The 25,409-nt window shown below is 35.4% G+C and overlaps 1 protein-coding gene and 1 long non-coding RNA gene across 7 annotated transcripts in view; one reads left to right on the plus strand and one right to left on the minus strand.

Moving 5' to 3' along the window:
• Positions 1-25,409, plus strand: part of ROBO1 (roundabout guidance receptor 1) — a 1,227,175-nt gene that overhangs the window by 459,590 nt on the left and 742,176 nt on the right. The window lies entirely within an intron of this gene.
• LOC110122740 (uncharacterized) overlaps positions 1-25,409 on the minus strand; it is a 36,564-nt gene that overhangs the window by 2,559 nt on the left and 8,596 nt on the right. The window contains exons 2-3 of the long non-coding RNA XR_002309322.2: positions 24,260-24,382; positions 9,993-10,093 (exon numbers count right to left, since the gene is read on the minus strand). This is a non-coding gene — a long non-coding RNA (uncharacterized lncRNA). The remainder of the gene's footprint in view (positions 1-9,992; positions 10,094-24,259; positions 24,383-25,409) is intronic.

Below are 25,409 nucleotides of genomic sequence, written 5' to 3' on the forward strand. Positions count from 1 at the left end.
GCAACTCTTGACCTTGGACAAGTTATTTAATGTCTCAGTTTGTCATATATAAATAGTAAAATAACAATAGAGCTGTTGGGAGGATTAAAAATACTGTAAGGAGAACTTTATTAAACTTCAATAGGTGACAGCTCTTAACTTTTATTCAAGTACTTAGAAAGCAAATTTTATGGTAGACATTTGTTTTTCTTTTCACTGTGCTCCAAGTTGCATGTCTGCCATAATTATAATAACAGAAACAGGAAATCTCAGAGTTATATTAGATGTTAACATTTAATACATTTAACTTGTTTTTCATATTTTCACATGAAGAAGCAGCTCCAAGTCTACAACTATTTTCATATCTACTACTTAGGCAGTTTTCACTTTATTTTTTAAGTAAAAATAAACATTGTGGAAATATTTCTTTTGCCCTTAAGCCATTTAATTCATTAATCATGTCCAATTATTTCTCAGCAATATTCAAGGAGCTTACTAGTCAGACTGACTTAATAAATGTGGAACCTGCTGGTAAGCCCAGACATCCTGCTAAGCCTATGTTCCCAATTGCACAAATACTATTTTGAGATGTGTTCCAAAGCCCTTTTTGATACCTTTCCTTTATTTTTATTAAGAAAATATATTGATCAGTATTATTACGAAGAGCAGAATTAAGCCACACATTAATTCAGACTTACACTGTTCAGTTTGAGAACCACCAGCTACATGAGTCTATTGAGCCCATTCAGAAGTGCTCTAGGAGATGTACACATCTCCTATGGTTTTCAAAGACATAAAATTTTATTAATAATTTTATGTTGACTTTATGTTGAAATTATAATATTTTGTATACTTGTATATTAATAAAATTAACTTTATCTGTTTATTACTTTCTTAAATGTGGCTACTAGAAAATGTAAAAACACATATGTCATTCACATTTACAAAAGAAACCAGTAAAAAAGATTCTCTTAAACTAGATAGAGGCTTTACAGCTATTATAGCTATTTATGTTTGTGTATGTTTAGGTATGTGTGTACATGTGTGTAATGACTATAGATAAAACAATGGTACATTACTAACACAGGAGAAAATAAGCATATGTATGTATATATATATATGAATGAGAGTTCTATATTAAAACACATATTTCTGTTACAAGTTGACTAATTCTTTTGGGATTTGTAGCTTGATTAGATAAGCCACCTCATCACAGAATTAACTGACTAGCTATTAGAACATTTTTAGTTGGAAATGGTAGAGACCCAACTCTACCACATCTAGTCCTCACTTAACCAAGATATAGGTAACTGAAAAGATTAGGGGCAGATTTTGTATAAGTTTGATCAAAAAAGTAAAGTGTTAGTTGCTCAGTCATGTCTGATTCTGCAACCCCATGGACTGTAGCCCACCAGGCTCCTCTGTCCGTGGGATTCACACTTTTCATCCACCATTGCTTCTAGCATCCTCTTTCTTGTCTTTGCCACCTCCATGTCTACACCTCCAATGCCTAACTCTTGATCACTCTTGAGCTGGCCTAATAAAATGAGATTTCCTCTTCAATATTTTTTGGAATAGTTTGACAAGAATACATACTAATTCTTCTTTAAGTGTTTGACAGAACTCACCTATGAAACCATCTGATCCTGGATGTTTGTTTGTTGGAAGTTGCTTGATTATTGACTTGATATTTTTTAATAATGTTCAATCTATTCAGATATTCTATTTCTTCCAATTCAGTCTTGAAAGAGTGTATATTTCTAGGAATTTATCCTTTTATTCTAGGTTGTCCAATTTGTTGACATAATGGTTCATAGTAATCTCTTATTATTATTTTTTTTTCATTTTAGCCTCATGCTTTATTCATGAAAATTGTGTAACTCAGGTTTAAATTTCACACCACTGGTTGCCCTCTACTTGACATGAAGCCTATGATTCCTTGTATTTCTGTAGTGTTGTTTATAACTTCTCTCCTTTTATTTCTGATGTTATTGTTCCTAATGAATATGTTTAGTTTTATCAATTTTGTTTGTTTTCAAAGAATCACCTATTAGTGTCATTCACATTTTCTATGACTTTTAAAGTGTCTAGTTCATTGATTTCTTCTCTGTTATTTATTTCATACCTTCCACTAACTTTGGGCTTTGTTTGTTCTTCTTGTTTCTTTAGGTGTAAATTTTCATATTTAGTTTGAAAATTTCCTTGTTTGGGGGAGGAATCCTGTATTTCTATAAAATTCCCCCTTAGGACCTGAGTTTGCTGTTCCCACGTATTTTAGAATTCTGTTTCTCATTTTCATTTGTCTGAAGGTACTTTTTTAATTTCCAATTTGATTTTTGTTGTTGTTGTTGACCCACTGGTCAATAACATGTTATTTAACCTCCATATGTTTGCTATTTTTTTCTAGTTTTCCTCTTATTAATTGAGTTCTAGTTTTATTTTGTTTTGGTTGGAAAATATGATTTCAATCTTCTTAAATTAATGAGACTTGTGACCTAACATGTGATCTATCCCAGAGAATATTCCATGTACACTTGAAAAGAATGTGTTCTGCTGTTTGGGAATAGAATATTCTATATATAACTATTAGGTTACTATAATATAGTATGCAGTTTAAGGCCAATGTTTTCTAATTGTTTTTTTCTCTCTAGACTATATCCATTAATATAAATGGGATGTTAAGTTCCACTACTATGACTATATTACTATCAGTATTTCCCTTATATTTATTAATGTTTACTTTACATATTAGGTTCTTCTATTTGGAGTGCAAAGATATTTAAAACTATTACATCCCTTATGTAATGCCCTCATTTGTCTCTTATTACGGCTATCATTTTAAAATCTATTCTGATATAAGTATAGCTTTCTTTGTACTTCCCTCTGCATGAAATATCTTTTTTCACCCCTTTGCTTTCAATTTGTATGTGTTTTCAGATCTTACGTGACTGTCTCTTGTAGGCAGCATATACACGTGACTCTTTTTTTACTCCATTTAGCCACCCTATGCCTTTTGAGTGGAGCATTTAGTCAATTTACATTTAAAGTAACTATTGAGATGTATGTACTTATTGCCATTTTGTTAGTTGTTTTCTGGTTGTTTTGTAGTTCTCTGTCTTTTCCTCTTGTTCTCTTCCCAGATGATTTGATGACTTTTCATTCTTTCCTATTTATTTTTTGTGTATCTCTTATGGGTTTCCCAGGTGGTGCTAGGGGTAAAGAACGCATCTGCCCATGCAGGAGATATAAGAAATGTGGATTTGATCCCTGGGTCGGGAAGAGCTCCTGGGGGAAGGCATTGCAATCCACTCCAGTGTTCTTACCTAGAGAATCCCATGGTCAGAGGAGCCTGGTGGGCTACAGCCCATGGGGTCATAAAGATTTGGACATAAACTGAAGTGACTGAGCATGTATATAGGTTTCTGGTTTGTGGTTAATTTGATGCTCACATATGTATAACAACCTATATTTAATGCAGTCTACTTTAGGTTGACAATTGCTTAAATTTGAACATATTCTGAAAGCACTACATTTTTATTCCCTCCCTCACTCACATTTTATGCTTTTGACATCATATTTTGCATCGTTTTATTTTGCATATTGATTATTTTAAATAGAGATGCATTTACTAGATTTTTTTAACCTTCAAACTAGCTTCAAACTTGTAGTCTGCTTCACTACTTCCACTATATGTTTGATTTACTAGTGAGAGCTTTCTCTTTTATAATTTCTTTGTTTCTCGTACAGTCTTTCTCTGTTTTAAACAGATCTCCTTAACATTTCTTATATGACCAGTTTAGTAGTGATGAATGCTTTTAGGTTTTGCTAATCTAGAAAATTCTTTATTTCTCTTTTATTTATGAATGATAACCTTCCTGAATAGAGTATTTTAAATTGTAAGCTTTTTTTTTTCCCTTTCAGCACCTTGGATATATCATGCCAGCCTCTTCCAACTTGTATTTCTACTGTAAAATCAACTGTTTGTCTTATGGGGAGTTCCTTTTTCATAACAAAATGTTTTTCCTTGCTGCTTTTAATAGTCTATCTTTAAGCATGGTGTTTACATTGTAGTGTGTCTTGGTGTGAGTCTCTTTGGGTTCATTTTGTTGGGGATTTTCTGTGCTACCTAGTCTTGAATGTCTGTTTCGCTTATCAGGTTAAAGAAGTTTTCAGCCATTATTTCTTCAAATAGGGTTTCTGTCCCCATCTCGCTCTCTTTTCCTTTGGAGACCTCTATAATATAAATATTACTATGCTTAATGCTGCCTCAGAGCTCCCTTAAGCTATCTTCATTTTTTTTTTTTTTTCCTTTTTGCTGGTCTGATTGAATGATTTTCACCATCCTGTTTTCCAGATTGCTGATCCATTCTTCCAAAACTTTTGGTCTTCTGTTGACTTCTTCTAGTGTATTTTTATTTCAGTTATTGTATTCTTAGTTCTGATTTGCTTTTCTTATATTTTCTGCTTGTTGAGTTTCTCACTGAGTTCATCTGTTCTTAGCTCAAGGTCAGTGATCATGTTTATAACTATTACTATGAACTATTTATCTGGTAAATTGCTTGTCTCCATTTTATTCTTTTTTGGAGGATTTCCCATATTCTTTCCTTTGGAAACCATCCCTTTGTCTCCTCCTTTTGCCTCACTCTCTGTGTTTGCTTCTATGTATTAGGGAGTGTATTTTCAGTCTTGAAGTAGTAGTCTTATGCATGAGGTGTACCGTGGAACCCAGTGGCACAATCCCTTCTAATTACCAGATCCAGATGCTGTGGGTATATGCTCTGTGTAATCTAGATGCAACCTCTTGTGAGATCAAGCCATAATTGTTACAGGTGGATTAGTGAGCAGGGTGGCCTCTTATTCGGCTGGCTGAATAACTCATCTACGACTGCTATGAATGTCCTAACTGTGGGGGCTGGTCCTCACCCTGGCTTTCTATGAGTGCTGAGCATGATTGTCACGGATGTGATGTTGAATGTGTCTGGCCCCCAGCCTGCCCGGCTTCCAGGCCTGCCCATGACCCTTGGGAGCACACTGGTACCGGTATGGCCCCACGGAGCACTCTGGAGGAGGGCTGCCCACCAGGTGGAGTGGAGCAGGAGCACCTTTGAGAGAATGGCCAGAGCAGGCAGGTTGGTTGAGGCAAGTCTTCAAGGGAACGCCAAGGCGGGGGTGCACAACATTAACTAGGCCGATTAAACATGACAGGAATCCCACCCCCCAGCATCAGACCAGCTAAATGAAGGAGTGTTTCTTTAAAAATGGTGGGAGGGGGGATCAGGATGGGGAATACATGTAAATCCATGGCTGATTCATGTCAATGTATGACAAAACCCACTACAATAGTGTAAAGTAATTAGCCTCCAACTAATAAAAATAAATGAAAAAAAAAAAAATGGTGCCCACCAGTGCTCCTGTCACTAGAAAATTCTAGCAGATCCCTGCTCCTCTGGCACCTGCCCTGATATTAGTCAGTGAATCTTCTTTTTGTATGACCCAGGTGCTTTTCAAGCTGCTGCCTCTCATCTGGAACTTAGAGCAAGTGAGTTTGCACACAAGCCCTTCTAAAACCAAATCTTGTTTTCCTACAGCATTTCAGCTCTCAAAAGGTATAAGCCCCACTGGTTTTCAAAGTTAGATATTATTGGGGCTCAGTTTCCTAGTCCAGGTTCCCCAAGCTGGGAAGCCCATTCTGGGGCTCAGACCTCTCAGTCCTTAGAGGGGAACCTTGCTGTTATGACATTTCTCTTGCTTATGGGTCACCACCTTGGTAGTGTGGGTTCTGTCTAGATGGAGTCTCTGCTTTTTTTTTTTTACCTATCTTGATGTTCCCTCTTCTTTATATCCTTTGAATAAGTTGTATAACATGTAGATATGCTAAACTAGTACTCAGGTTGTTTTCAGAGATATTTATTCTGTCTATAGCTGTAGTTTTGATGTGTCTATAGGAGAAGGTGAGCTCAGAATTTTCCTACTTTGCCATCTTAATCCACAGGTCTCCCAGACAATATTTGAAACCCTTTAATTATACTATTTATATTAATATGCATAAGTCTATAAGTCAAGAAGTACTGTTATGAGCACTTTGCAAAAGAATACATTCATAGAATTAAATCCTTTTCCCAACATTACTCAAGTAGGAAATGGCAGTATTTGGTTGGTTAGTTTCTGTGTGTATATGTGGGTAGGTATGTCTGCACGCAAGTATGTATGACTTCTGAAGTAAAGTAAGCATTTGCTATAACTTGCAAGAAAAAGGAAAGTGCCAGATAGTCTGGCTCCAGAAATGATGATGTTGATCTCAGTTCTATACTTCTCTGAGGGACCTGAAAATCTAGTTGGATAGCTAAAATATACTTATCAGAAACCTACACAACAGAATTAGAGGATAGGAATATTGAACATGTACACAGAGAAGCATGGGAATTCAAGGAAGAAAGCTATCACTTCTACATGGTGAGCTGGGAAGAGAATATGTGATCAGTGGGTAGGAGAGCCGTTGTGATGATTTATTTTTTCGACTTGGTGTCATCCTTAACATACATGCATACATACATGTATAGAAGTAACTTTTGCTTATTTGAAAATGGAGATGTCATTTGTTTAGTTCTCTCTATAAAGAAACAGAAACTAATTCATAGAATATAAATATTTCCAAGTCAATTGTAGAGACTAAACACATTTTTAGAAACATAAGTTCTTAATTGTCTATGTATGTGAAGATAAAATTGTAAATTGGCACGCATTAAGCATTACAGCATGTAATAAGTATGTGTCACTATCTTTATTCATTTGCTTGTCTCAGTATTCTAGAGTAATGAATAATGTGCTATGATGTACAGGACAACTGCATTCCTTCTTGATAATCATTATAGTATCTGATGCAATTTCAGAATGATATAACCTTGCCAGAAATAATCAAAATAAGGAAAGTAGGAAATAAGTGAATGAATAAAATGCTTTAATAACTTAAGTGGGCCCTTGAAGCTCTTGAATATTTGTATTATAATTCCTAATTTATTCATTCTCCCAACCTTCCAAACAATTACTTAATAATTTTTCATCCCTTTAGGTTACATTACTTTATGCCACCTTAGCCTCTAACAACATAAACACAACCATAAAATAATTTCAACAAACCACCTCCACCACATTCATATATCTACCTATTTGCCTGCCAACAGAATTGAAACTCTCTCCCAGTACCAAGGATGAATTTTCTATGTTTCTCACTAAAACTGACTTTTATACTAGAACTTATTCCTCTCAGAAAATACTCTGACAATTCTCCCTGCAAATCAACAAATTTTCTTCTCTAAAAAGTCATTCCAATTAACATTCACCACTTTCTAAGGTACTATACATTTTCTTGTTTATCTTGGGTACGATCGTTACCCCTACTATAATGTAAGCCCTGTAAAGTCAGAGATGTTTTATGTGTTTTTCACTTCTCTATGATGACACTCCACAACTCTTATTGCACAGTGAGCATTTATTAATAGTATAAGTGACAAGGATTTTCAGAAGCCTGTATCAGATTTTTATATTGTAAACTCACCATCCAAATGCAAAATAAATTAAAAAATGTAACTCTGAAGGGAAACATCCAAGCATAGATAATATGACTACAATTTTAAGGCTTTATGGGAAAGTATGAGACTTAGATAGAATCAGGAGGTCATAGACAATTCGCATTCTTAAAATTTATGCAAAACACCAAAACTTCTTAGCTTTCTATGGAATAAGCCTAAAACCTGAACTTTAGGCTGGATTTTATTCTAACTTTAGGTAAAGACAAACAAAAGGAATAGGATCTTTACAAATAATGCCTGTGAATTTAAGCTGCCAAGTTTAACACAACTGTACAGTCTCATATCTACATTTATTTAGCTTCATTTCTCATCCTCAAGTGTCTGGTTTTCTGAAGTAACTTTAAATAGCTAATATATGACTCATAAATGCATATTGCAGATGATATGCTGTTTAAAAGCATTTTAATCTTTCTTATTCATATAGTTTTCTTTAACTGGTTAGTAACTTAGCAACATGTGAAGTAAGTTTTCTCAAAGGACTATTTCCCACCTATGTATGAATTGGGTTGTCAGAACTTAGGCAAATGGGACTAAAAGAGAGGACTGTTTCATCTACATACTGACCCTAGAATTCTTTCTATCTCTTTGCACATAACTTGTAATCTCTGAAAGATTAGCCATAAGTAATCATTCTGTTTATGGGGATCCCAGACACTAAGAAATACTAGAACCTGGCGGTGTTTTCTAGTTGAGCTATATAGAAAGGGATTTATAAAGTTTTAGAAGAAAGCTCCCAAAAGTATTGAAAGAAAGACAATTTTCTTGGCTTCATACACTAAATCCATTGTCTGCAGTCAATCCAGTTTGTCTTAATCACACAGGTTGCACATTAAAAGTAGGGATAAAAGTTTGTGAAATAGCATGTTGCTGTCAAATCTGTACCCTTGTCAAATTGTTTAGTGAAAAGGCATAAATAATATTGCAGTCTATTTTCTGCCACTATCTTAAAACTTCCTTGGAATGTTACTAACTTTTTAATTATGCAATTTTTTCAGCAACTGCATTTGGAATGCCCCTATTTTTTTTTTTATGGTCTATCGTACTTTTGAAAAATTAAACGGTATTTAGGAGGATTATAAATGACAATTTTGGTTTATTGAATGACTTATCTTTCATCTCTGTTATATATATGTATGTGTGTATTTTAATATCTAATTTGCTGAAATTAAATAGAAATTAAAACATTGAAAAGATGGTGATATCTAAGGGTAGGTAGATATTCTGTTATTCTTTTTAAGCAGTTGTTAACAGTTACAAAATATGTTAAATGAATGAGGTAATGAATGAATAGATGCTCCTTTACACATATGTGGATAGTGAAGGTGGGAACATATAGAACTGTCAGTATCTCAACCTGAAAATAAATTACTCCTTCTCCAAGTTCAGAGAGGCCTGAAGATGCCTAAAAAGATTGATCACTTGATCCAAATTCCATTTGAGGAGATCTATTTACCTGAGGGAGTTTGGTCTGAGTATAGTATCTTAGCTTTAAAGAACAGTTGTAATTTAGAGTATAACATCTCTCGTTTATATATTTATTCAATAAATAATATTTCAGCCATTATTATCTGTCAGTAGCTGCTCTGGGCACTGGAATTGACCTCAGTGAACTCATATTCCATTGGGAATATAGACAATAAATGAGTGTAATAATAAAGTATGTGATCTCTGGTATAGATTATTTCATTGAAATAAATAAAGTAGGGAAATGAAATTAAAAATGGCTTATGATATGGAGATCTACATCTAAATATGAAGATCAGGAAAGACCTCATTCTGAAGGTCACAAGTGATTTGAGAGCAGAATATTTGGAAGAATAGTGCGTTAACTCAAGTAGTCAATGATAATTATACAAACCTTTGTGTGAATGGAAACATAAAGAAGTGGTTGGATTTGAGAAATACTTTTCAGAAATAGAGTTTACAAGACAAGCTGATAACATTTTCTAAATCAAACTTGGGGGCATCTGGAGTCATGGGGAAGGATGTTGGTAAAAGACCAGAGAGATAAACACTTAAAATTCGATTTCTCTATGTGAAAATGAGTGGCGGTTTGCATAAGTGGATCTGAAGCTAAACAGGTAGATCTGGGATGGATACAGGAATTTGGAGACATTCATGGATGGTTTTAAAATCTGCATCAGGAGAGAGAATCTATGAGACAGTATATTTCGGGAATAGTAGGTTAACTGTGAAGTCCTAGAGTGTGGCAATATTCAAGTACCAGAGGAAGAGCAAAGAATATGTAAAATTTAGGCAGTCTGATTAGCAGTAATCATCAAAATGAACAGCATAATATGCCTCAGTCCTAATTTGGTATTGATGATTAGCAGCAGTACTTCAATGTTAAAAGGGTTGGTGGATGGAGGGATGGGGTAGAACTGAGTGGGAAGTTGGGGAGTGAAAAGAAGTTATGTACTTAACCTGGAATAGCTTGGGGTGCTAAGTAGATTTGCAACACTAGCTCTCAGGGCCAGAGAAATGAGACTGGAAACTGTATACCTTTTTAGGTTGTAAGTTGGAGACTAGAGGTAAAAAAAAAAAGAAGGCAGAAGAGTTAGAGCTTGGGTGTCTACCTCTCATCATGAGGGCACTGGAGCTTAATGAATTAAGCCAGGAGTACTGACTGTGGGCTCTGGCTGTATTCCTTGAGGTTAGATAAATGTCTATGTGTGCGAACTAAGTCGCTTCAGTCGTGTCTGACTCTTTGTGACGCTATGGACTGTAGGCCACCAGGCTCCTCTGCCCATGGGAGTCTTCCGGGCAAGAATACTGGAGTGGGTTGCCATGCCCTCCTCCGGGGGGATCTTCCTGACTCAGGTATTGAACCTGAATCTCTTGAGGCTCATTCAGTGCAGGCAGATTCTTTACTGCTGAGACACTGGGGAAGCCCTAGATAAATGACTACTTAACTGTAATTCTTCAATTTCCCCTTTCATTAGAATTCAATAGCTATTGACGGTTTATCTGACTGTACATGCTCGAAGTATTTATTGACCCTACTTGTGCCAACTATTAATACCTTTCCGAGTCTGGGGAAACAACCATGAACAAGATCAGTAACTGCTTTTATGGACCTTTTCAGACTCTGCAAGAGTAGTAGAGGATAATTTGAGATAGTATTAGCGGTGGCAAAATTTAAATGTAGAGAATAATGTGGGAAATTGATGGCTAGAGAAATACTATTTTGAGGCAAGGAGGTTAGCAAAAGTTTTCTGAAGGACCGAGATGGGAGCTAAGTCATAAGATGTAACAGGAATGAAGACCCTGTCAGTATTCGGGATTACAGATCTCTACACAAGGGAAACACCCAGGGCAGTGGCTCTTAGTTTGACATGAACTTGATGTGTGTGAGAACTCTAAAGAAGGCTGGAACTTGATGAATAAGGAGGTGGAGGGTTTAAAATGAGACCAAAGTTATAGTTACACTCTAATAGAAGTCAGGAAAAACTCATTCTCCTATCCCTAGGACTCTAAATTCTAGACGAAATAAATCTTATATAAGGCCCATTATAGTAGAAAGAAATTAAATTCAAATCCTACCTCTGCGATTTCATAACTGGGTGTTTGGGAAATTTATTTAATCCCACATCCTATGTATTTTCTCACTTTGAAATTATGCACTCCATAGTGTTAAATAGTGGTGCATCCCTGTAAGTATTGCTATTTGGATTAAATTAGTATATGTAAAAACACACGGGTCTTCTCAGGTGGCGTTAGTGGTAAAAAACCCACCTGACAATGCAGGAGACATAAGAGATGAGGGTTCAATCCCTACCAGAGAATCAGATAACCATCAGCTATTACTCACAAGTAAATGAGAAGTCGCATTAACTATAGATAAAGATGTCAATGCCCAATATTAATTCAACCATTATCAAAATGCTGCCCAGGTACAAAGCAGAGTAAATGAGGGTGTTTCGATGGCTTATGAATCGTTAGTCCTGAAGTAAGCTTTGTGTATCAAATTAAAAAAAAAAAATCAATACAGACATTTTCATCTGGTGGCTTCTGGAAGCAAACTGAAAATGCCAGAGAAAAAACTCCAATGTATGTCACCACATACTTTGTTTAAGAGTTAACAGAGTGGTAGGGGGTATAGTTCAGGGGTAGAGTATTTGACTGAAGAGTTAACAGCTCTTTTATATATATATATATATATATATATATATATATACACACACACACACACACGTGTGTGTGTGTGTGTGTGTGTGTCTGAAATTGATAACACTGATGATTGTATTTGAAAATGGATTTCAGAAAATGCATGCCAAGTATTAGTTCATATAGTCTTCTTGTAACGCAGAAAATGGCAACGCATTTCAGTATTCTTGCCTGGGAAATCCCATGGACTGAGGAGCCTGACAGGCTACCCTCCATGGCATCGCAAAAGAGTCGGACACGACTTATGGACTAAACAACAACAACAGTAATAATACAGGCTTACAAAATGCATGAGAAAAGTCAATCGCTGGGAAACCTGAAATCTGCAATAGAATGCTATTGATTAGGAGAGGACAAGCTCACAGTGCTTCCAGTAGTAGGCGCTGAGCGGCTGAGGCTCCCACTTCCAGCTCCACCCTACTACCAGGGACAAGCCAGGGGCATTATTTGGCCGATCCTACGGAGTTATGGAATATCAAAAGGCCCAGCATCCCGGGAGAGAAAGGTGAGGGAGCACACTCTCTCGCAACATGATGAATAAGGTTCTTCCACACCAGCAGCTGCCAAACAGATGAGCAGTTTTTAAGAGTCAGGGTACACAATGTGAGCCGGGCCCAGAACTAATCAGATCTAATTAAGACAGACATGTTATGGTCCACTAGTGCTGACAGGGTCGGGATTCCTGTAGCTTTAAATGAAGCATGTTATAATTAGGATCTAATTGAAAATCTGGAAGTGATACAAAACCTTTATCCTTCAGGGCCTAACAGGAGGTCTGTGTAGGTCCTGGTACGCACTTTATTAGATTGTGAATGCTCAATTAGACAGTTATGTTAAAAAGGTAAGCAAATGGAACAAGAGTTAAATGTGGTTCAAAGGAGCACAATTTCACATCTGTTTGGATAGGTTCTGAGTTGTTTTTAAATTTTAAATTTACAGTTTGTCTTTTTTTTTCATATCCACTATTTTGTTGTGACTACTATTATATACAGCCAAAAAAAAAAAGTTTGGGCAATTGGCTGAATATAATATGTTTCATTAAATACTCCTGATTTTTAGGATTTGGAAGGGGTATGTTCATCCAAATTACCTTCTAATAATTATGTAAAAGGTATTCATATTTCACAATCTCAAACAACATTTAAAATTATCTTTGACCAATACAAATGGCCACAAATTTCTCTAGTAGGATTTTTCTTTATTCAAGTTGTTTGATTTTTGAAAGCTATTTAATATTTTTATGGAATGACTCAGATCTTAGTGTATTATGGCCAATTAGCTCCACATTGCTGCCCTAGGTACATGTGCCACATGTACAGATAAACATGAAACAGCCCAAGAGGACCTAGATTTTCCTCTTCACAAATCTTCAGGTGATTCTTAAGATCACTCTAGTAACCACTGATACTTAATGAGGCTATGGTTGGTTTTTGCTTCTGCTTTGTAGTGTAGCATTAGCTTATAGTGGGAGCAGTGCCCCTGGGGCCATGTTTTAGCTATATATTGACTGGGAACTACCTCCTGGAGATAGCTCTTCACTTTAAAATTTGTTCTCTAGATGCAGTGTGTGTGTGTTCAGTCTCTTGGTCAGGCCTGACTCTTTGCAACCTTGTGGACTTTAGCCCACCAGGCTCCTCTGTCCATGGCGTTTTTCCCATCAAGAATACTGGAGTGGATTGCCATTTCCTCCCCTTGGGGTTCTCCCCGACCCAGAGATCAAACCTATGCCTCTTGCATTGCTGGTGGATTCTCTACTGCTGAGACACCAGGGATGCCCCTAGATGCAGTACTAACAGCTAACCTTGAATATTTTCCAGTTATTTCATGCTAAGTTTGGGAATAGATCCAATCATTATACAGTAATCGTAGTGAAAAACTGAAGATCACATCAACTATCTCTAAAATATCATCTTTGTTGATTGGCCACCTTATCGATTTACAATTTAATTTTACAGAAGATCGGTTCAAAGAGCCAAATAACAGGTTTAGGACCTAATGCAGTGGTTGTTTCTCACTGCATTCAGATCTCCTTCTACATCTCATTTTATCAGCAAGGACCTCTCAGAACGGAGGACATAAAATACCACTTCAGTCCCTTGCTTGACCCTGCTTCCTTCCTTCTGACAGACCTTGTCATTATATGACATATGTGTTCAATCTGTGCATCCTAATGTCTGTTTTCCTCCTGAGCAAAGGAGCTTGGTTCTGCTCACTGCCATCTCCACTGACTGGCGCAGCACTGGTCAGCACAGTAGGTCCACAGGCAAATTGGAATGAATGAATGGAAGAAATACAGTCAGTGCTTGCCTTTGGAGGTTTACCATGAAAGTTAAATTTGAGATTTACAAGCTAAAAATTATACATTCCAACACAAATAAATACGCAAGTTTCCCATGTCTGAATGATTTCATTTTTGTCCTAGTTGTAGTCCCTAATTTAAGTTATTGGAAATGTGGAGTGATTCGATCTGTTGGCCTTTATCTACTGTTTGAATTTTTACTTTCCCTACACCTGTGCTCGTTACATTGCAGACAAAACTTATGCCATTTAGTGCAAACATTTCCGTGGGGAAAAAACATGTTACGAGTATTTATAATAAAACAGTGTAATATGTTTAAGGACATAGAACATTTGTTGCTCTTGTAACCTGATATAGAGATGGTTTCTTCCATGTAGCAGACGGCTTGTGGGAATTTATAGGTGTGAAATTAGCCACAGATTCTAGAAATATTTTACCTATAAAAAGGACACTCATTGTTATAAAGAGGATAAAAGAAAATTAATTTAAACCATGCTATTGCTTTCAAATAGAAGATTGTTTCCAGCATAGATGAACACGTGCTTCTTGATAGAATTTCCTTTTTCCCTTTTGTTTCCTGTTTCTTGTTACTATGTTATCTATACCAATACAGACATTATTTCCAAAGTGGATCAGTTCACTAGGTGGATTTTTCCAAATGCAATTAACCCATCACAAAACAAATTTATTTTATTTCTACTGGTTTTTTAGCTATATACTTGACATGTTACCAAGAGATTTCAATTTTGTGAATACCACATTGAAATAATTATTAAAAATTTTAATAAGAACATTTAATGCATTATTTTACAGTAATTCTGTAACTTTACCTAATAAAAATAACTTCAGCAGTTTGGGACTTATCAGAGAAATTAATTAAAAGAAATGTTAAATAATTAATCAACCTGTTAAAATCTTGAAATGTACAGTTCATTTCAATTTATAGTCCAGTGATATTTTACAAGGCATCACACTATTTTCTGAACACTCTAATCCTAACTGTAGAGTTGTTTTTATAGAATGGCAGCTTCAATTTCACCAGATGTGAAATCATTTGGTTGTGTAAACACATTTTTTTCTGAAATGTATAGGGTTTTTATTTCACTTGAAAAAAAAAAAAAAGCCTGTAAATGGATAATGTCTATAGGTTGAACAGGACATCTCAGAGGGTTCCAGGGCTAAGATCCACTGAGGTGATTTACAGTCTGAGGTAAACAGATTGGCTCAGGTAACACTGGCTGATCGATGCTCCCATCTCTCCAGCAGGAAATGTCTTGGGGAGGCAGGAGAATGACTTTTGCAAAACCCTTCTTCAAATCCTGAGCTTCCCTGGCCCCACTCTCTCCTTTTTCCTGAAGACTTGAGAACTAAAGAAATAAAAAATTATCTTTCCTCTGCTTTGAAAAGTTCTGCCTGATTTTTTTTATTTTTATTATATATATATATATATATTCTATATTTGAGAAAAGAGCAATTGAATGAACTGTTTGACAAGTTTACCTTGAATAACTTTTCATAATAAATATTGGGCTATCTGTCCCAACAGTGCAGGCAAGTGTAGAAATATACGCTTCTCACATTTTTATGGGGTGTTAGAAAGTAATTGAAAATGATGTTTGCAATAAAGTTTCCATTTTACCCTTTAATCAGTCCTAGTAGATGAAAATTACTATTTAACTAATTTTCTATCCCTTTTGGGAGACTGTTTCAAGAATTTCAAGCTACTTTATCACATAGATGAAATATGTTGTTGAAAGTTATGATTGTTCTGGGAATGAAAGAATACAGTTTATTGATATCTTGAGAAGGAAAGAGCTCAAAAAAATGATGCTTACTGGATTAAAATCTGAGCTTCTGAATTTAAAGGTCAGTTTTATTTATTTGGTTTATTTGCTACCTATATTCTCCTCCTTCTGACACCATATTTTATCAAGAATGTGTAATAGAATTTTTATAGCTGTCACAAAAGACTCATTTAAAATCTGTAAGTTTTAAAAGGCTGGATTAGTAAAATCAATTCAAAGAAGGCCTTACAAATAATACATGTATTATTTTTATGTATTTTGCTGTTGAGAAGGTTTATATAGTAAGTATCAGCTTGCTTATTTCTCTGAGAAAAACTATCTCAGATTTATATCCTGTTACTAATTTTAAGTATCTGCATATCTCTTTCAGAAGCCTTTTGGAGATGGAATACTCCACAAAATTGATTCGATTTTAATAGTCTCAACTGTATCCTAAGGTTTTTTCATTTTCTCAATTTCATCTGTGTATATTAAAAAATTTAACACATAAAGAAATTTTTTCTATTTCTTATAAGCTAGTAGTACATAAATTCCCTCCCTCCACTATTGACGTAAGAATGTTGTTATTCTTATGTCAGCATTAATAGGACAATTTCATTTATACTTTGCATCACTACTATTGAAACTTTGGGCAAGCTTAATCCTTCTCAACCACAGATTTCTTATTCCAGCAATAAAAACCTTCATATCATGGAATTGTATATATCAAAAGAAATAAAGCCCATTGCAAACCTCTGAATTTTAAATTAGTCTCAAACATGGGTTTGATCCCTGGGTTGGGAAGTTTCCCTGGAGGAGGGCATGGCAACCCACTCCAATATTCTTGCCTGGAGAATCCCTGTGGACAGAGGAGCCTGGCAGGCTACAGTCCATGGGGTCACAAAGAGTCAGACACAACTGAGTGACTAAGAACACACAGCACAAATTAAATATACAGTGGTCACTGTGTGTCCTTCAGCATTGGTTCCAGGACCTTCTTGAATTCCAGAGTCCTAGGATTCCCAATTCCCACAACAAGTTTTCTGTATATGCAGTTCTGCATCTACAGATTCACCACCGTGGATCCCACAGTACCATAGTATTTATTGAAAAAAATCCACATATATATGGACCCTCACAGTTTAAACTCACTTGTTCTGTGGTCAATTATAGTCCTTAACTAATCTAGTCACTAAGTAGTTAGTCCCTTATGTGACATTAATCTACTTTCAGAGTAGATTAAAATCATCCTAGAATAATTGTTAACCTGAATTAATGAGTCCAGCTTCTTGTGTTTTAATGAACTAATACTCCCTTGCATCTATCTGCTTAATACTTTACATTACCAAAGGGTTTTTATAATAGAAGTTTCATTCTATTGTTTAAGACTATAAGACTTTTAAAAAACTGAAAACTAAGAGGTATCAAGAAATGTTGGTCCACCATCCTTTTAGAAGCACTGTGTGGTTCTCACCAGAATATAGGACCAAAGCTTTGTATTTCCTTACCTGCCCTCCTGCCAACTTTCAGAATTTCAGAATGAACAATGTATTTTTTGGGTAGTTTTCTCACTAACGAAAAAGAATTACATTCTCCATAATTATGGGCGAAGGAAAGGATACCCCTGATTGGATTCAAAGTTCCCCTATAGTTAATATAAAAGGAGAGTTGCAAACCAAATTCAATATCACACTTAATTACCCCTACTCATTTCCCAAGTTACTTTGCCATTTCTTCATGTGATGCCAATTTGGGTGGTTGTAGGTTGTTTGAATGATATATTCTTTTCTCTTTCTGTGATAAATTAATTAAATGTGTTGCACAAGTTTGCACAGTGTTGTAGACAAAAATTAAAAGAACAAAGGAGACCTCTTTAGTTTGTATTTTACTGATATTAACTTTAAAACAATGTTTTCTTTTTCGTGTCTAAATATGATACTTAGTGTGTTCCATCAATTCAGATAAAATGAATTTAAAGCTGAAGGACAACCAAATTGACTTTTTGTGGAAACTGCATACAATTTGGTCAAAAGGCTAGTCCTACACAGAAACTGTAAAATAATGGAGCCCCAAATGAAGGAATTAGGAGATATTTCACTTTAGAAACATAGTTTTTTAGACAACCCATTAGGTATCTAGCTCAAAAGATATCATGAACCAAACCGAAATAAATATTGTAGTCCAGTGTTTTAAAGCATCTTACCTTCTCTCAGAATTGAGCTCACAATTAGAGAAAAATTGGAGAGAATTCCATTCTCTGTTATCACTTAATTTTGACTTAATGAACCATATCAAGTGGTGAGCAGTGTAAATGTGGAAATGCTCAGAAGGAAGTAGCTTTGTGTATGCAGAGAGCAGAGGCCGATTAGATTATTCAAACATGTGTATGGCGTGTGTAGTTCCTGTCCTAACATTGAGTTCCTGGAATTTTGTCTGGCCTCTTCATTTTACTTTGGCCAAAAATAAACCCTGTGTGGTGTATCTGTCCTCATTAACCATTTTACTTCTCTCCTCACTGGAATATTGTGGAATGTAACATTCACAAAGACAATGTTGTAGATGGTGAATGAGTGGGTAGAAAACAGAGTCAAAAGAGATAAGGTTTATGCACCCATTCTAAAATATCATGCTTGTATACTAGGATTCTATTATATTCTTTATGAAGTTAGAATATTTTTCCCTAAAATTTGTTTCCAGGGTCAGCTCCAGAGCTCAATATTGCCCATTTCTTATTTTTTCTGGGTATGCCTTTATTTAGTATGATTAAAAGACAGCTCTCAGCTTTTGAAGGGAAAAGGGAAAATACCTTTCAATTTTATTATTGTTTTGGAACATTTATTGCCTATTTATACTGATTGGGATATTTCTTTATTTTGTATTTGGTTTTGAAAATTTTATTAGATATGCCCCTCCATTGGAATGCATATGATTGTTTCAAGGGAGCTAATGAAGCATGCCAAGGCAAATATCAATTCAAACTACCATCAATTAACCGTAAAGTGGGTGACAAACTAATTTTAAACTATTTCAAATAAAGGGTGTTCCTCAACATAAAGATTTACTTGAAGAAAAAGTATAAGCATAAGCCTTCTAACAGGAAGTATCAACACTACAGTTTTTAAGTTGAAAATCTACACAATCACATTTCACAATACCATCTATTCTTTGTAAGACATTTATCTCATGTTCAAATGAAATCCTTATTTATGTTTTATAAATATTATTTTAAATTTAATTTCTTTTCTTATATAATAAATATTGTACAAGTTAAAACATCTTTTTGAGAATTTAATATATCTTTTAGTCCCAGTGATTTTTTTCATTGCTTGTTTTTAATGTTTTCTACAGTAGTTGACAGTTAAAATGACCTTCAATTTTTGGTCCTTGGTCAAATGCACCTCAGGGCTTCCTGGGTGGCACTAGTGGAAAAGAACCTGCCTGCCAATGCAGGAGATGTAAAAGATGTGGGTTTGAGACCTGGGTTGGGAAGATTCCCCTGAAGGAGGAAATGGCAACCCACTCCAGTATTCTTGCCTGGAAAATAGCATGAACATTGGAGTCTGGTGGGCTACCGTCCATGGGATCACAAAGACTGAGTGACTAACACTACTACAAATGCACCTCAGTACTTTAATTACAATTCTAAACTCTTCTTAAATGGATGAATTCTATTGAACTGGCAAGAATTCATGTACCTATGTAAAAAATGAAAAAAAGCTATCTTGTTTTCTCATTTTAATTTCTTTCTGTTAAAAAATTATTTTACCTCAAGTTTATATTTCCTCCAAAAATGACTACATTTATTGGCATAAGTAAAATTTCAGAATATTGTTACCACTGCTAACTTGATTGGATTTGAAAATAAGGTAATTAAAAGTATTAAGTGGCAATAAATATAGAGCAGGTATCCTAGCATGCATCATTTAATTCCATAAGCAATGAAAATGACAACATCTTCACCATGTGTCAGGAACTTGACCATGTGCTTTACATATCTCCATAATTCCCACTAAGCCACCTATTAATCCCCTTTCCTGATGAAGAATTCAGGACCCAGAGAATTAAATAATTTACTAAAATCAGACTCTCATCAATGTTGCAGTAAGAATTCAAACTGGGTCTCCATAACTCTAAAGCTCCTGCTCTTTTCTCTAAATTCCATTATACCTAAAAATAATTAACTGAAAGCATGAAAAACTGATTTCTGCTAATGTGATCTGAAGTTTTTAGTACACCTGATAACATATATTTAGTGGTAAAAAGAATACAGCCCCTTTATTTCAAATGGCATACTATGTTGTTATAATGCATAGAAATGGAAGGTTCAATTGAGCCAAAAGAAACTATCCAACTTCTCTGTGTATTTTTATTAAATCTGTTTATATGTAGAAGCATTCTCAATGCAGTGAACTCAAAGGAACTATTTATAGTCTGTGTAGCTATTGTCATTACGTTGAATATGTTGGAAAATTTTACTCAGATATTCTGGCTGTAACAGAGTTTAACCCATAACTTCCTTTTTCAAAAGTCTTGAAAATGGAAATTTTCAAATAAAATCTATAGATAACTTCATTAGTGGAATTCCATCAATAGTATAATTAAAATAGAAATTATCTTCCTGCTTGCTAAATTTTTTTTAACATATACTTTAATGAAGAACTTGCACTTGGAATATTCATTAACTTTAAATTATTTAAAACTTGGTTTACATATTTTAACCCATTAAAAGTAACAAAAAACAACTTTTTTGACTGGTAACTTGAAAACCGCTTTAGAGGAAGTGTAAGAATAGGCTGGCATTTTGTTTCAGGACATCCTAAAATAAAAGAATGAAATTCTACTCCTATGCTAAAGCAATATTTCATTGCTATTCACTAAAAAGAATGATTCAGTCTTTTCAAAGGGACCATAAAATAGAGAAATACACCACATGGACTACTGAAAAACTCTGACACTTAAACCCTGCTTCCTGAGGGGAGGCACATTATCATTTATAATGTGCTTGGTCCTTCATAATCTCACCAGGTCAGGGACCCCTTTAAAAAAAAAAAAAGAAAGAAAGAAAAATCAAATAAGCAGTACAGAATGAGCTAGGTGGGGGAGGAGGGGAATGTACCTTTAAACCCACAGGCTTTTTGTTCGTGTGTTGCCAATCACACCAGCTGGTGTGCTTATAGGTTCTCTTGATGATCTGTTTTCACAAGATCCTAAGAGAATTCTCATATAAAAGGACCTGCTCCCCTCCCTACCAAGAGGTATTTAAAGTAAACTGAAATTTTAAAATATATGTATCCACATCATAGAAGTCTACATTAGTGCATTTAATAATTATCAATATGAGAACACTATTTATTTCCACTCATCCGTGTACAAATGATTTTACATTGAATGAAACACTAAAGTTTCAGACATTGGATTTTGGGGGGAGAAATCCTACGAAGAGAAAATGATTTTCTTAGGCTTTCCTGGGAGTGTATCATTTTAATCATCCTCATTGCTGGTTACATTTCATCAGAGCATCATGCAATATTCAGACTTAGGTTTTAGCGATGGGAGAATAATTGCACCTTCAGAACACTGTTGATTAAAAGAAAATTCTAGCAGTTTGCTTGTTGGAGTATTGTTAGTCATCCTTCCTTCTAACAATATGGTAACAGGGTCTCACTGTATTTCAATAAAAGAAATGTATCTGTATATTTAGAATAATTTCTTCATAGGGTTTGGAGAAGTGGTATTTTGTTTACATAAAGCATCCATTTTTCATTTCTATCCTCCCAGGGGAGCTAACATAAATCAAAACAACTCAAATGTTTTTAATTTCAGGGTGAGATCAGCAGCTGTTCTCTAGAACTCCAGTTGCCACAAAAGAGGGATTTTTGTGAGTCACCAGTTAGATAGACAGTGTAGTAAGATCTAGTTACATATTATGATACTTACTGTGCATATGCCCATTAGAGATCATAATAACAAAGAACTGTGTTTACTTAAACTCACAGTTTTGCAAAAGCCAAACAGTTATGTAATTGTCCCTATAGCACTGTGAATCATGGTGGTAGAGAAATGTAATCAATTAGTGACAGGTTCCTTTGATGTACTCCATAGTGGGTTGACATTACAAATGACCCATTGAAGAGTACTGGGCTAAACTAGACTGCTTAAAAGGAAATTGAGTTCAAGTGAATATTTCCAACAGTTTATGCTGAATGTTTATACTTTATGCAGTTCCTAAAAAATGTGTAATTAGGCTATCTGCTTAGTTTACCAGAGGAAAGAGAAGTAAATGTGAGAGTTTCAACTGAACGCCAACCACGTCTTTTATTTAAAAATAAAGAAATCAAAAGCAAATTTGTTAAAGCTAAGCAGAATTGAGAATTAGAGTTTGAAATTTTGTCTTAAAAATTAAACTTACGTTAAAGGACTATGATAACCTAACACTTTTCATTCTCCTGTTGTAAATACATGGCTTTAAAAGTTAGTTTTCATAAGATTAGATGTACTGGAAAGAATATGAGTTTTATAGTTTGAACACCTTTTAGAGTAGATACAAAAAAATAGGGAATGATGACCAGTAAAAAGACTATGGCAGATATGGTTCTGATTCAGTCAGTGATTCCATAAGCATTTAGTTTTAATTTCTGAACCCTCTTTAGAATTTAAAGCCTCTTTCAAAACAAGCTGGTCTGACCCCCATGGTCCATGGTCTCTTTTGGTATAAGTTAAGCTCTAGCTGTAAATATGACCTGGAAGCTAAGCTTGTCTCTTTAAATTCTTTTTAAATAAGATCAATCCATTTCAATTAGAAATCTTTATAATGTCTACTTCCAGGAGATCTCACAGAACCTGTCCAAAATTGGGCAAGTGAGATCCAAACAGAGAGGCTTGGTTATGCAATTGATGGATGTTAGGTGATCCCAATGAGTTCCTGTTCTTCTAGAAACTAAAAGCATCTTCAAATTGCAATTCTGTTGTTAAGTCTGCACAAAGGATGTTACCTTTAGTCATTTAAATCTTGTATATCTGGAAATTGATCCAAGTGTCCTGCTATAAAGATGGTTGATTTCCATATATTCTGCTCTCTGGTCAAAGGAAAATTGATTATTGGTGTCTCACAGAGTTACATTGTCACTTTAAAAGAGAATTTATTATTTATTTATTTTATGTTTGGCTGAGTTTTCATTGCTGCACACGGGCTTTTTCTAGTTGTGGAAAGCAGGGGCTACTCTCTAGTTGCAGAGCATGGCCTTTTCATTGCGGTGGCTTCTCTGGACTCAGAGCGTGAGCTCTAGGCATATGAACTTCAGTAGTTGCGGTACATAGGTTTAGTTGTCCCAAGGTATGTGGAGTCTTCCCGGATCAGGGTTTGAAATCATGTCCCCTACACTGGCAGGTGGACTCAACCACTGGACCACCAGGGATGCCCACATTTTAACTTTTAAATGAGAAAATAAATAATCTATCTGTGCCAATATTCATGTGCCTCACACAAGGCTTCTCATAAGAAATTGTTCACACAATATTTGATTGGAGGAAACTTTATCCCATCTCAACTCCACCAAATGAGTTTGAAAATATTATGATTCCATTCTTCACCTTGATTTCTCAGAATTTTGGTATTCAGTCATATCTACTGGATTTGCAAATATAGATTTCATACTTGCTTATGTCTTATTTCTCAATCTCATTTTTTATTTTACATCCCTATATATGCAAATATTACCCAGACTATTGTAATTTTGAAACATAAGGTTTATTATTCAGATGTATGCTTCCCTTGTTGCTCAGTTGGTAAAGAATCTGCCTGCAGTGCAGGAGACCGAGGTTCGATTCCTGGGTCAGGAAGATCCCCTGGAGAAGGAAATGGCAACTCACTCCAGTATTCTTGCCTGCAGAATCCCATGGACAGAGGAGCCTGGTAGGCTACAGACCATGGGGTTGCAAGAATTGGACGTGACTTAGTGACTAAACTACCACCAATGCAATTTTAAGTTCACCTTTATCTAAAGCCACAAAATCCATACACTTTAGATTTTGAGTCTCTTGTTCTTTTTACTGTTGTTTTGGGAAAGTGTGAATGAAAGGATTCCATCTCATTAAGAGTTGAGCTGGCTGTCCTTCTTTTCTCTTCTGAGTTAGGTTCACATGCTTGCTATCTTATTGGTTGTAAATAATAATAAGTATATGATAATGACAAAAAAGCTATACAGTCTTCAAAGAAATGCCTTTTAATGCATGGTGCTGGTTATTAAATTCATTCACTTAACCTTATTTTTCAAGAACTATTTGTGTGGTAAGCACTTTTAAAGTAATAGAATATATAGGGGTGTTCAGTTTCACATTATCTAAACTGTTTGCTTACATCACAGTTTTGAACTTCAGCTTAAAAGATCACATTTTGTTGCTTATACCGTTCTGAATCCAAGAAAATAAAAACTCAGACTCACCTATTCCTAATTGCCCCAAATCAGCTTTGCAGGATGGATATGTACCTTGCCCTCTTTCCAAATGTTTGACATACTGATTGGATTTCTTGTTTCCAGATGGAACTTACTGTCACTTGCAACCACCTATCACAGGAATACATATAATTAGCGAGAGTCCAGTTAACCTTAATCTATCACAATCTTTCTGAAAGTTTATGTTAGTGTGTCCAAAAGTGACCAGAATTCATAAGCAGTTAGGTAGCAATACTGTATTTACAACCTACAATAGGCTGGATACTGCATTAGACACTAAAGATATGAGTATGATTAAAGTAACCTCTGTCATTGAGGGCCTATACTCCTCTGGGGTATCCTGAAGGTGTGGGGAAGTATATAATTAGAGAAATTACTATATCTGTTGTGTTACACCAGTTGGTTGAAGAAGTACCGAGTCTTAGAGAGAGCTACAGAAGATATAATCAAATGGCTTGGCTTAAGGTAGATCTTGGAAGATGTGTTTTGGGGGTTACTAGGCAAAGACGGGGAAAACTGTCTGCCATATTTAAGATATATGGGAGCTGGAAATCATTACTGACAGTTGTAGAGAGGGAGATAAAATTTGGTATGGGTTATATTGCACAAATTCCAGTACACTGTGATTAGGTACCAATAAGGTACAAACATGGTCCAAGTTTCTATTATGGAGAACTCTAAGGGAAGCAACCAGCTAAAATTCAAAGGCTTGTTAAACAGTGTTTTGGTTTAGTTAAATTTTGAAACTTAGCAATTACGAGAATTTTGAGTAGTTAAGAGATACAGTTTCATTGTGGACAAAATGAGTAATCAATATGAAATAACAAATCAATAAATCAGTTCAGTTCAGTCACTCAGTCGTGTCCGACTCTTTGCAACCCCATGAATCACAGCACACCAGGCCTCCCTGTCCATCACCAACTCCTGGAATCTAAAAATCCCGTGTCCTTCGAGTCGGTGATGCCATCCAACCATCTCATCCTCTGTCGTCCCCTTCTCTTCCTGCCCTCAATCCTTCCCAGCATTAGGGTTTTTCCCAATGAGTCAACTCTTCGCATGAGGTGGCCAAAGTATTGGAGTTTCAGCTTCAGCATCAGTCCTTCCAATGAACACCCAGGACTGATCTCCTATAGGATGG

The sequence above is a fragment of the Odocoileus virginianus genome, chromosome 25, assembly GCF_023699985.2.
Source record: "Odocoileus virginianus isolate 20LAN1187 ecotype Illinois chromosome 25, Ovbor_1.2, whole genome shotgun sequence".
NCBI classification, from domain to species: Eukaryota; Metazoa; Chordata; class Mammalia; order Artiodactyla; family Cervidae; genus Odocoileus; species Odocoileus virginianus.